General features: G+C 32.6%; 1 long non-coding RNA gene across 1 annotated transcript; it reads left to right on the forward strand.

Annotated features, from left to right (window-relative positions):
• Positions 1-6,505: 6,505 nt before the first annotated feature.
• LOC130806762 (uncharacterized) lies at positions 6,506-13,060 on the forward strand. The gene is made up of 4 exons (XR_009040368.1): positions 6,506-6,680; positions 6,771-6,807; positions 9,033-9,147; positions 11,817-13,060. It is a non-coding gene; the product is annotated as an uncharacterized LOC130806762 (long non-coding RNA).
• Positions 13,061-13,843: the final 783 nt, after the last annotated feature.

Consider the following 13,843-nt stretch of genomic DNA (forward strand, 5'->3'; position numbering starts at 1 on the left):
AATAGCCACCAGCAGCCCTTTCTTCTTCCTAAACCCTTCCATAGCAGCCCACGAACACAAACCCAGAACTCTGTTCATACCCTCCGATCTCCATCAATGGCGTCACTTCCATTAATGCCCAAAACCTACAAGTTGATGAGCTAATTAAATTCAAAGAATCCAGTAATTTGAACAACATGTTAACTGCTTGGTTTGTATGACACTTCTTTTGTTTATCATAATTCCATGTGGAATATTTTTTAGAAAAATGGTATTTGATGAAAATAAAAAAAATTAAATGGTATATGGTGAATTATTAATTTATCACAAACGGCACACTAACGGCAAGTGTCATTAATGGTATTCTGTGCTAACGGACGTAAACTCAATGGTATATGGTGAATTAGAAAATTTTGTGTGGTATATGGTGAATTTCGAATAAACTCAGTGGTATATCATGAAATATCCGTATTTATAATAATTATTATTATTAATATTTTTATAATTTTTGTGATTGTTATTATTTTTATTATTAAATTATTATTTTTGTTTTAATTATTAATTTATTATTTTAAATTTATTTATTATAATTAATATTATTATTATTGATAAACTTTGTATGTTGTGTTGAAAATTATTTTAATTGTTGGTGTTGTTTTTTTTTTTTACATTTTTAAATTTTTTTTTTTCGTTTTTTTTAATTATTATTATTATTTATAAATTTATTATTGTTATTATTATTATTATTATTATTATTATTACTGTTATTATTTTTAACATTTTATTTATTTATATGATTGTTATTATTATTATTGTTATTATTATTAATATTATTACTAATGTTATTATTTTTGTTAATATTGTTATTATTTTTATAATTATTGTTGTTCGGGGGGTGGATGGGAGATTCGCACGTGGCGGCCCTAGTTCTTCTGCCGCATCTGAGCGCGCAGGCCGTAGTTACGTCGATAATGAGCCGCCACGGGAGAGCAGGCTCTCACAGTCCGCTAACACGGACTGGTTAGTCACATCGCCCCAGCCCGGGGGCCCGACAGTTACGCGACTGATCCCTAGCTATGGCGGGCACATAGCTAAACTTATTTACGACGGCTCCGAGCGTACGCCTCCGATTCTGGAATGCCGTATTAGGAAGAGGCCGGTGGAGTCCATCATGCGGCTGGTTGCAAGACCATTGCGGGCTGCCTGACATTGCTTCAGACATGGATATATGAGTACTTTCCCGCTTTCCGCCCTCATCCTCGCCGAGCAGACGAGCCAAACAAGACTAGGGCGGAGATGTGGTCGACAAAGAAACCATGTCGTGAGGTGGACAGGCTGAGGGACTGTCGCAGGGTTCTTGACTCAATGACGGAGACTCAGGTACTGTACATTACATGGCTTTTTGTTATTTATATGTTTTTAATTTTACATAGTTTGTTAACTTTGTCTGCATGCAGGTGGAATGGACTCCGTACAATTCTTCCGGCTCTGCGTTACTGAATGAGCACCCACGCACCACCATCATCGGGGCTATCACGTGCTTTGATGTCGTCGAAGTGTATTTGCCGGAACGGACATTGCGACAGATCGGGTTCATGCAGGCTATTCCCCCCGCTCCTATCAGACCAGCCAAGGCTCTCCGACCGGCGCACGGTACCTACTCCGTGACCTTTCCCTCAGCTGCTGCTTTTATGGAGGCATGGAGTAGGTTCCCCTTTAGTGGCCGCCTTGTTGAGCAAGGACTTCGTCGCGCATCTGTGCCATCGGAGGCTGAACCTAATTACGTTGACTGGTTCAGAGTGTGCTCGCACCCGTACATAGCCCCCGACGTAGGCCCGACATCCGCTCCTGGTCCTTCACAAAGCAGATCTGAATACGTGAGTGTTTAAAATATACTTGTCTTGTGCTATGTCTTTGTGTTTTTTTGAAGTTGTGTTATATCTTGTTAAATGCCTTTTTGCTTTTGGTTTTTCAGTTCCTCAATGAATGGCCCAGTCGATTTGCTCCAGAGGCTAGACTACCTCCTTCGCTCGCGGATTTGAACCCCCGTCAACAACATGCCTTAGAAGTATACCTTAATGATTGTAGAGATTTATTGGACGAATGACAAATTTTTAAAGGACATGGCCCTTCATAGTTTGTATTTAAACTATTTTACATTAATGACTGTATAACTTTGCACTATTTTTCATTTATTTAAACTATTTCAACTATCATGATTACATCGTTACTATACACAGTAGTATAACTTTGCACTATATACAAATGTGTCTCAATAAACTATTATTTGTACAATACAAGTAAATAATGATTTAATGATTTATACAACACGTAATCCTATGGAGTATCTAAATTTACAGCGTCGTCAGCGGTGTTATTTCTCGGTGGTCGTGGCCCGCGTAGATTATTCCATAGCATAATCCTATTACTGAAATGTGTCTCAATATGTATGGTGAAATTGTCAACCGCTTGTCTCCAACGTTGATGGATTGGCGGCAGTGGGGCTGAATCGTCGTTCATTAAAAGTTGAACAAAATGATTTCCATTCACATAGCATATATGTATAACTTTAATTACACTATGCACGCCCAGTGCTTTCCTTATTGAGAGAACCAAGCAGTTGAATTGCGGATTAGCGTCAGGAGAACCATAAAAAGTAATGCCAATGTTTAGAAACGTTGCTGCAGCATACAAAGCCATCGGCGCATCCATCCAGTGATTAAAAGGAGCAGGTCCATTGCTGTGTGAACCTATTCTAAATATAGCCTCGTTTAACTCCTCATGGGAAGAATACAAAGTTAGATATTGCTCTTTGTTCATTTGCATTTCCATAGCCATAGCACGTCTTAAAATAGGCCATGCTTACTCGCCTCCCAGCTCTGTGACTGCAATTGCTCTAAATCCACAGTTTCCATCACCTAACACATCAATCCAGTCGAACAAGTAAGGAGGAAGGATGTACGGGATGCTATTAGGCCATGGAAACTGTGAAAAATCACGACCACCTGCATTGTCTGCAATAGTTAAACAAAGGGTTAATAACATTAAACTGTAACAAATTAATGCAAATAACGGAAAAGAAAGCCATGTACCGGATAAGTTGAAACTAAACTTAATTCCTACTGAGGATTGCGTTTCTCGACCGCTAGATCTGCCTCTAGATCTCCCGCGGGAAGAAGATCTAGACCCTCGACCACGAGAAGATGATCTGCTATATTCAAATGCACTTTTGTTCCTTCTCATGGTTTTACTTGTGCTTGGTCTTCCCTTTCTCGGTGGACTTGCGTAAGGCTCAGGTATTTCGGCTCCTTCCGGGTTTAGTTCATATTCTAGTACCTGAGACATACGGCGTACAACAGCGGGATCAGATTTAAGGACTTCATCTACCAGAGATTGAAAGTACTCTTTGTCGTTGGCGTTCGCGTATCGCACTCCTTCGTTGGTCTCATCTCCGACCTCTGTGTACCTCAAAGTACTCCAAAATGGATGAATGTCATCCAAGTACACAACACCATGTGAACCGATGCACATATGTAAATAACATGCACAAGGCAAACCATGGGTTTGTTGAAGTACACAACCGCATTTGTTTAATACATAATCGCCCAGGTCTAACATGCGGTTATACTCAAACTGGAGCTGCTCCAAGGCATAGATAGATACGTGACGATATAAAGGTCTTAAAAAATGTTGTCGCAGCGACCTTGCTACAGAAGTCATGGATTCTTGTAGCGCTTTTCGGATCTTGGCTTGTTGATTTAAAATCTGTGCGTGTGCCCTTTTAAACAGGGTATCAAATGAGCTATTACCGCTACCAAGGTAATACTTGAAAGACGAGTGTTGGCTTTCGACTATGCTGGTAGTCTGGTTACCCATGTGCAAACAATCATTCGTCCACGCACGCACAAATTTCTCTCTAAGTGGAATCCAGGTTCCAGCCAAATACCGAACGACCTTTTTGTTCCTAACCGACCACGTACTAACGATCGCTTACCATCTCTGTTAAAATTCTCCGATTGTAGAACTTTGAACCAAGGGGTTCCATCTGCCCTGTCTGAATACTTGGCCTTGTTGATTTTTTTTGCCGCCACACAACTTGTCCACCATGTTCTCAACGTCATTGCCAATATGCCAGATGCATAACAAATGTCGAACATCTACAGTAAACAAAACATTCCGGTTAATTAATTAAGACATACTCAATACATAGAACGACATTAATTAGTCAACAACAAAACCTTTTTACCTGGGAAGACGTCACGAATAGCTGCGGATAGACCTTCGTCTCGATCGGTTACAATGACACCAGGAGTCTGAGCAGTGCCGAAAATATCTCTCAATCCCTACAACACCCACGAATACGACACAGCCGTCTCATCTCGCATCAAACAAAACGCAACCAAGAAGTTGTGATTGGTTGGCGTCATTCCGATCACTTCACATAGTGGCCACTTTTGTTTGTTTGTTTTGTACGTTGTATCTATCAACACAACATACGACCACGTACGAATCATTTGGATAGAGGTAGGATTTGCAATTAATAGTCTGCTCAATTGCCCTTCGCTATCCAAGTCTGTCCAGACCACGTAATTCAGTTCTGTGGCCATATGAAGACAGTGTTGAAGGGGAGTCCTACCCTCCATCTCATCTCTTCTTATTGATTGCCTAATATTATATATTTGATTCATACTAGCATAAAAACCAGGAAAATTATCTCTTATAGAATTCATAATAAAGGTCGGTTGTATTCCGGTTGCACTAAGCTGTCGTATGTGCTCCCGAATATCTACATTTATCCTATTCGCCCTTACATGACCATCTCTGTACACTAAGAACGGGTGGTTATGTTTTCCTTTTTCATCAGGACACACCCTTACCGTCCAAGGTCTTTCTCTTGGTTTACGACTACTTCCTACAATCATAAATTTACACCCGCAACTTCTACTTTTAGAACCAGGTCGGGCAGTATTATCTAGATTTTGTACATCACCCCTAATATTACCATAGCGGTGACATCTTAAATAGACACTAACTCTAGAACGTCCTTCTTTCTTTTTATAAGAAGCACGTGTAAATTGAAAACCAATTGTTATTGCTATCGCATCGGCCCAACTATGTAACTCATCTACGGAAGTAAATTCCCTATCCGTAACAAAGCTACCGGAGTAGTCTACGTTGTCTCCAAAGTTTTCAAACTCCTGCAAATTTGAAATAAAAATAATATAAATTAATTACATTAATGCCGAAAAGTAATAATAATAATAATAATAATAATAATTACAATAGTAATAATAATAATAATAATAATAATAATAATAATGACAACAACAATGATAATAATAATAATAATAATAATAATAATAATAATAATAATAATAATAATAATAATGACAACAACAATGATAATAATAATAATAATAATAATAATAATAATAATAATAATAATAATAATAATAATAATAATAATAATAATAATAATAATATAAATAATAATAAAAAAATACAAAAAATAAAATTAATAATGACAACAACAATTATAACAAAAATAATAATAAAAATAATAATAATAAAAATAATAATAAAAAAACGAAAAGTTAAATTAATAAAGACAACAACAACAATAATAATAGTAATAATAATAATACTAATAATAATAACAAAAAAAAATAAATTACGTAAATAAGTAGAAAAAAAAAAATAATAATAATAATAATAATATAATAATAATAATAATAATAATAATAAAAATAATAATAACAAAAATACAAAAAGTAGAATTAATAATGACAACAACAATAATAAAAATAAAAATAATAATAAAAATAATAATAATAAAAATAATAATAAAAAAAACCATAAGTAAAATTAATAAACACAACAACAATAATAATAATAATAATAATAATAATAATAATAATAATAATAATAATAATAGAAAAAATAAATTACGTAAATAAGTAGAAAAAAAATAATAATAATATAATAATAATAATAAAATTAAAAATAATAACATTTATAATAATAATAATAATAATAATAATAATAATAATTATTATTATTATTATTATTATTATTATAAAAAAATACGTAAATAAATTAAAAAAAAAAATCGCACAAAACTGGGCGATTGAACCATGGTTCAATAGCCCACTTTTTTGCGATTTTTTTTATTTATTTGCATTGATTCAAATCGAAACATTTACGTACCGCATTCGATTCATAGTCGCTTTCGTTAGCCATAGTTAACCGATTACAAGTAACAGCTTGTTTAAGAGTTTTTAGAGAGATAGTACCGTGTTTAAATTCGTACTTCAATAGCGTCTGAGAATTCGATATATATAGAGAAATGTAATCCGATTAAAGTGTTAATAGTGTTATTAAGTGTGATTTACATTAATTAATTAAGTTTAAAGTCCAGTGGCAATTTTGTAGTTTTTTAAATTTCAGGGGCAAATTCGTAATTTCAAGAGGGATGGCGAAAAAATGAAAAGGGGTGGCGAAATTTAGTAACTCCCTTTACCTCAATCTAAACCGACATACCCTTACTCCCTCATACAAAACCCACGGCACCCCTTCCTTCTTCCCTCTCTTTTCTCTTCCTTCCTCTTTTCCCTGTGAAGCCGGCCCTCCCTCACTCACTCACGAGCAGCCACGAGTTCCACCACCAACAGCAACCACTTCTCCTCCTTCCTTTATTGTTGGTAACCACTTTTCCCTCTTTTGTTGTTTTGTTTTCAAATTTAAATGTTAGGGTTTTGTAAATTGATTTGGGGATTTTGTGACTCAAATAGAAGTTCAAGATTGCAAGGTCCTTCTATGGTGATTGAGGTAATCCACAAACTATTCTACATAAGTATTAATTGAATGTTTTTAAAGTAGTTTGGTATTTGTGGATTTCAAAACTGAACTTTCTGTTTTGGTTATTTTGGGAATGTTCTGATTGTTTTTGGGTTCTTATGTCTGCTTGAGATTTGTAGAGCTTTGAGTCGCGGTCGCGTGGGCACTTGAATCGCCTCGAGATGAATTCGTACGAGGAAGTTATGTCCAAAATACTAGTAGACTGTCATATAAATTGACAATGAGGTTCCGTTTTGTTCTGTCCGAATTTGTGTTGCTGTTTTGAAATAGTTAGAGTCGTTTTGGGGTTTTGGTGTCTTCATGAGATTTGTAGAGCTTCGATTCGCGATCACGTAGGCACTTGAATCGCCCCAAGATGAGTTCGTATGAAAGAGTTATGTTCAAAACAGTGACATACCAGCAGGCTGTCATGAAAATCAATGCTGAACCTTCTGTTTTGGCTATTTTGGGATAGTTTTGATTATTTTTGGGTTCTGGTGTCTTCGTGAGAACTGTAGAGCTTTGAGTCATGGTCGTGTTGGCACTTGAATCGCCCCAAAATCAGTTCGTATGAGAGAGTTATGACCAAATTACTAACAAGTGTCCTGTTATGGTACTAAAATGGAATTTATTATGTGGGATTAGGAAGTATAAAATAAATTAGATGTTGAAGGTTATTTATTGGGTATTTGAGATTAATTTAGGGTTATTATTCTCCCTTTATTGCTTGGTATTTTAAATGATGAGAATTGGTTTATATTTTAAATAATGATTGTGATTTCAAAAGAAAGTTTAGTGAGTTCTTGCTTCATTGTGGATTTACTTGTTTATAATGAAAGTTGGGGTTCAAATTGAGTACTCCAAGTGTTTAGGGTTATTATTTATTATTCAATTGGGTTTTATTGATTTTTATTGTTGAGTTATTGTTCTTATTTGATTAATATGGATGTTTGGTTCAAGTATAAATTTGGGAACTTAAGTAATCAATTGGGTATTGATTAGTTGATCTATTTGGATATGATATAAGTTGGGTATTTGGAATTTAAAATTGGGTAAACTCCATTGATAGTAACTCAAGTTTTTACATGTTGATGGTTGATGATGAAGTGATTGGTATTTTAATTATTGATTGTTATTCATGGCATAGAAAGGTAACCTACAAGCAAACTACTATCTTATCTTTTAAATTTAATTCAAGTATTTCAAAGTTCAAGTTATGTTTTATAAGGTGTGGTATTACTACTATTGATATTTGAGCAAAATCGTATAATTTTTGGTGTTCGAAACTGTGGATTTTGACTTTGTTTGACCTTGCTCCTAGTCCTTGATTAAATTATGTTTTGAAGGTTCATATGTTTTTATATATGAGCTTTTAAATATTGTATTTATTTAAAGAGATTACAAAAGCATGTTTTGTATGTTACTAACTTACAAAATACGAGTCTTGAAATATTGTATTATGAAAATGAGATATGATTGTTGATTTCAAAGAAAATCAATTGAATTATTGTTTTGATTTATATTGAAATGTTCGACATTGAAAAATGTCCGTTTTTGAGAATTGGCAACGGATATTTATATCCGGATTATTGTGAAATCCTATAGCTTAATAATAGGTAATGGTTATTCGGATCGGTCTCGAGCCCCCGATCCCGTTTCGTTCTTGCAAGAACCGTATTTTCGGTGATGACGATCACCCGTGTTCTCAGGATTTAGATCAAGCCTACTTCCTGACGGTCCATATATTCCCACGTTTTAAAGTGCTGTTAAATTATTGATTTGATATGAGTTTTGAATAAAAACGTTTGGTACATAAAGTTTTGTTGTTTCGCAAATGATATCATATTTGTTATTTGCCGTATTGTTTCGCTATTAACTTGTAAAGTTATAGCCGTGTTTTGATCCGTTATGAACTAAAGGTTCATAGCTGTATTTATGTTGACACCAAACGATCTTTTTAAAAGAGTTTTGATTTACGCTATTAACTTGTAAAGTTATGGCTGTGTTTTGATTCGTTATGAACTAAAGGTTCATAGCCGTATTTATGTCGATACCAAACGGTCTTTTAAAAGAGTTTTGATTTGGATAAAATGATGTTTATAAATGGTTACCAAGTGAACAAGGAATTTGATTGGAGATGTTTGTTAATGACTTGTATACAATAGTAGTTTGTTGGATTACTCAACAATGCAATTGTTGACAGTTTTTTTTTATAGGGCCTATCTCTTACAGGGGATAGATCCACTTTCAGGTTGCCATCTTTAGTGCGGATGGATGTGCTGCTCATTTATGTGTCATGTGTTGCGATAGCGAGGACATCGTTTTCGGAAGGTTAACTTATAATGATATTTTGACAAATCATGTCTTTAAAAAAACTAGATATTTTATAATGTATTAACTTAGTTTATAACTGGGTTGTAAGTAATTGTATTACAGTTATGTAAAGTTTTTAAATACTCTGATATTGGTTGATGTGGCTATCGAGCCACAGGTCGGATTCAGCCCAGACTTCTATAAGTCTTCCGCTGTGCTTTGTAGACAATATTATTATATTGTTTACGCTGGTTTTGGCTGTTTCAATTGGTATCAGAGCCTGGTTGTTTCTAGAGTACTCGAATCCTCATATTCGAGTACAAAACTTTTGAAAAAAAAAATGAATTTCGAAAATTCGAGAGAGCGCGGTAGTCGTGTCTTAGGGTGTAAGCTCTGAGAATCGGATGGTATTAATGTGACTATGTGTTATATGTGTGATGTGTAGCGTTTTTATGGGCTAAGGAAATCTTGAAGTTTCCTTACGTGTTGTGAATCCTCTTTTAGTAAGAGTTAGGCTGAAGGCCAAGAGTTAAGTCCGGATTATGAATTTGGAACTTTGAAGTTTCGTGAACGGAGTTTTAAAGGATATTAAAGTTAATCTTGCTTGGTGGATTTACTTGATTTTATGTGAAACATTGTGTGATTGTTTACATGTCATGTATTAAAAAAAAAAGTTGTTTTTAAAAGATCTCAAAATTTCAACTTAATATATATATATATATATATATATTCGAGTCATGTATTCTTGAAATTGTTTTACAAAAGATATTATATATACTCGGATAACTGGAAAAAGGAGTTGAGGACCAAACTTATCGAGAATTGCGATGATGTTGTGCAAGAATGATTCGATGCAAAGAGTTTAAAAGAAACATTTTGGGAATATTGAAAGTTATGCGTTAATTGAGTGTTAAGATTGACAATCTATAAAGGAATAAAGAATGTAGAAAAAGTATTTGTGACATGTTCAATTATGGGATGAGAAATTTTAATTAAGGAAAGTTTCGAAAGGAAGTAAAGGTTAATGCAATTAATAGTAACTTAAAGTTATGTTGTAGTAAGTTTGATTGAATGGCCTATACGTGTTGAGGATAATGTAAAATTATGATTGAGAAAGCTTTCAACGGTTTTTAATGAATGAATGATAATTTTGGGACTCTATAAAGGTTTTATTGATGGTAAAATGTGAATTAAGAAAAAAGGGATCAATTGGAAGTTTAAAGAATACTTAAATTGTGAGAAGTTTGACTTTGTAAGTGAGGAAATGTTTGATTATTAAAGGTTAAAAAAAAACTTTTGGGATTTTATGAAACTATTAGTGTGGTAAAACGTGAGTATAATAGAATAATGGTTTAGAAAAAAATACGAATTTGAATGTCTAAAGGTTATTGAAGTTATTTCGGATGAATTTCTTATGGAATTTGAAGTTTAAGCGTTAAATGAAGAGTATGGTTATAAATGTTATACTTCGAAATAAGTTGACAATGATCGAGTTTTGAGTTATTAAAAGTTGATAGAAAAATGATTATGGATATCTTTAATGAATATGAGATTCAATAAATGGCTTAAGGTATTCATCTCAAAGTATCTCGGGAGTTATAAGAGTTTTTAATTAAAAATTTAATTGTAATTGGGAAACAGCAAGTAAGTTGATGATTTAATATCTCAAACCAAGGATATAAAAAGGTTGAAATGACCAAATATGTAATTAAAGGTATAGAAGATTTTGAAGTAACGTGGTTGATTTAAAGTACATGTGAACGATCACGTAAAGTAAATCGAGGTTGAAGTTTCAAAGTTAAAGGGTTGAAGTAGTTCAATTGAGGTTTGTTGTGTTACCAATATATAATTCATCTTATATGATTGAAAATTTATAGGTATAGTATGTCTTGAATCAAAGATGGGAAGTAACTAAAGTTTATTTGATTCTCATTTCACGAAATTTGAGTTATAGTTATGACTAAGGATGATAAGAAGTGTGTATAATTTCGGGGACGAAATTATTTTAAGTTGGGGAGAATGAAATAGACCACCTTTAATAAAGCTTAATTATAAGTTTATTAAGCTGATTGGGGTTATTAAGTAAGTTAATCCGAGTAATAATATTATTATTTTGATAATATTGACTCAAGTATTTCATTTGTTAACATTTTCAAGAAAGAGGTACATTTTATTTAATGTATAAAATTTATATAAAGAATACTTCGATAAAATTGCATTTTGATTATATTTTATTAATTGATTACTATCTTATATTTATAAAAATAAATTTAAATAAAGTATTGAAAAATAAATTCCTAAATGCAATCCTTATTCATATTACCAATTACTTATTTTATAAATCGCCTATTGTACCCTTACAACACGTCTTATATAAGACTGTCTTACGACGAGACGATTTTAATAGAATGTTACTATATAATTCAATATTAATTTAATATTAATACTATTAACTTATAAATTTATAATCAAATGATTTGCGATTTTAACAACTAAAGTGAAATATCTTTTACATTTAAAGTAGTTCTTTAACATTCAAAACTAGTGTGTATCATAAACAATTTTAAAAAGAATAGTTTAATTATGTTGTAATTTAAAGCGCATCGGAAATTATAATTAATTAAATTAAATAAATTAATTTGAGAATATTCTAAGGTTGCAAAGTTTCTGTTTTGAGCAAAAAGTAGTATTCACGGATCGTGAAACAACTTGCGGATCGCGAGAAAGGAAGGAAAAGCTAATGTTTTGTGGGAGTAGCAGGTCGCGGCTCGCGGCCCGCGAGTTTCGCGGATTTTTGCGAGTTTTTCTTCGCAAAGTTAGTTTATCCGTTTTGTTAGTTTTAATGTAACTACCAACAGTTAAATATGGTTGTTTTAACCAGATATGTTGGGATGGATTGATTGAAAGACGACATTAGTTCGTGAATCGATCTCGTGTTTCATGGAGTAACGTGTTGTTTCGTGAAATGATGTAAGCTATTCTATAAATATAGAAGGCTTGTGTGGTTATTTTCTACATGCAATTTCTGATTTATTTTCTTCTGTACCACTTTACATAGAGAACTTGCAATCCTCGATTGTAAAATTTTCGTATCTTTTTCCATTTAAGTTTCTCTTACATCATTCTAGATTCCGTGTGTTAGGAATTTAGTGTAATGCTTTGTATCTCTGAATATATTTCCGGTTTATTCCTAAGCACCATAGTAGGGAGAAAATGATGTTTTAGGAAAGAGCATCTCGCGAAAAATTAATATCAAGTTCAAACAAAATCTTCTTATTACTTTGTTCGGGATTGAAGATCGGTTTCTCGGAGTTTTTGGTGGTTGACATAAGCATAGTTCATGATTGTCAAATATAATTTGTTTTCTACTACAAACTTGTACTTTATTTTATTATTTATTTAATAAATTATGTAACATTTTACAACAGATTATAAAAGTAGATTTTAATTCAATTTAGTTGAACTATTTAGCTACATTTATGATTGTCTCACGATGAAATTTATGAGGGTCACTAAATTATGTCTGGCCAAGATTAAATGTCATATTATTTTTCTTTAACAAATAAATGAATTTTATTTGATAAATTCTCTTTAGTTATTACACTTTCTTTAGCCATATTCACTAATTTATTATATTGTATGATTGTAATCTGTTTGCACTAACCATGTATGCAATTCTCAACCCATAACATGTTGTAATTTGTTAGAGACGCTAAAAAAATTGAAAATTGTTAATTTATAGTAAAATTATTAAACTGTATGATTAATATAATAGAGTAGAGAAGATAATGGAAGAGTATTCTAGAGGCTTATGTACTTGTGTATAAGGGTATGAATACAATAGATAATATAGGCCAACACGACCTTTACATAGATTGAAATAAGTAAAACAAAACCCAAACTCCAAAACAATATTCTTGTTCCTATTGATTTGTCCATTTTAAGTTTGTTCACATTAAGAGAGAAAAATTTAAATTAGATTTTTGAAATATATATTAAAGATAAAATATATTCATATGAGATTTTGCTAGATTTATCTTGATGTAAAGTTTTTTAACATATTATTTTTATAATTTTTTATGATGCGTACTTAGGGATATTAAGACTTAAAATTTGCTAAAAAATGCGTGCAAAAGGTAAAGTGGACAAACAAAAAGAAACGAAGAGAGTAACAAAAACATGCATAAATTCAATAAGTTAACAAAATCATCAATTGGTCGAGCCATTTAGCTCGCTCGGGTCAAGCATAAAAGGGGCATCAATTTAAAAGTCTGGCTTCATTGCGCGAATAATTGAACAGCGTCGTTTCCAACAATTTTCGAGCCCTAGATGAAAAAATAAAAAAGATGTTTATATAAGAAAAGTTTCGATTATTTTTTCTCCAACTATGTAGTTCAGTAGTCATGCGCTTGACTGAAAAACCTAATGCTGCAATTTCGATTACTGCTAGAAGCTACTTACAATCTTAATTTTAAATATAAAAATTAACTCAATTTGGGCCCTTTTATGAGTTGGATTTTAGGCGGATTGCACCTTAAAATTATCCTTAAAAACGAACTTGTATAGGGATCGATCAACCTATTGAGAATTGAATCTAATTGTTTAGACCGATAATTAAAAAACCTTTTAGCAGCATTTTGAGAATTTTTGTTTAATGCACTGCCAAAAACACTTTGTTTCTTAATTAATTTTCTCTTTGCAAATTTTTATGTTA

Source organism: Amaranthus tricolor, chromosome 2 (assembly GCF_026212465.1).
Source record: "Amaranthus tricolor cultivar Red isolate AtriRed21 chromosome 2, ASM2621246v1, whole genome shotgun sequence".
Classification (NCBI taxonomy): domain Eukaryota; kingdom Viridiplantae; phylum Streptophyta; class Magnoliopsida; order Caryophyllales; family Amaranthaceae; genus Amaranthus; species Amaranthus tricolor.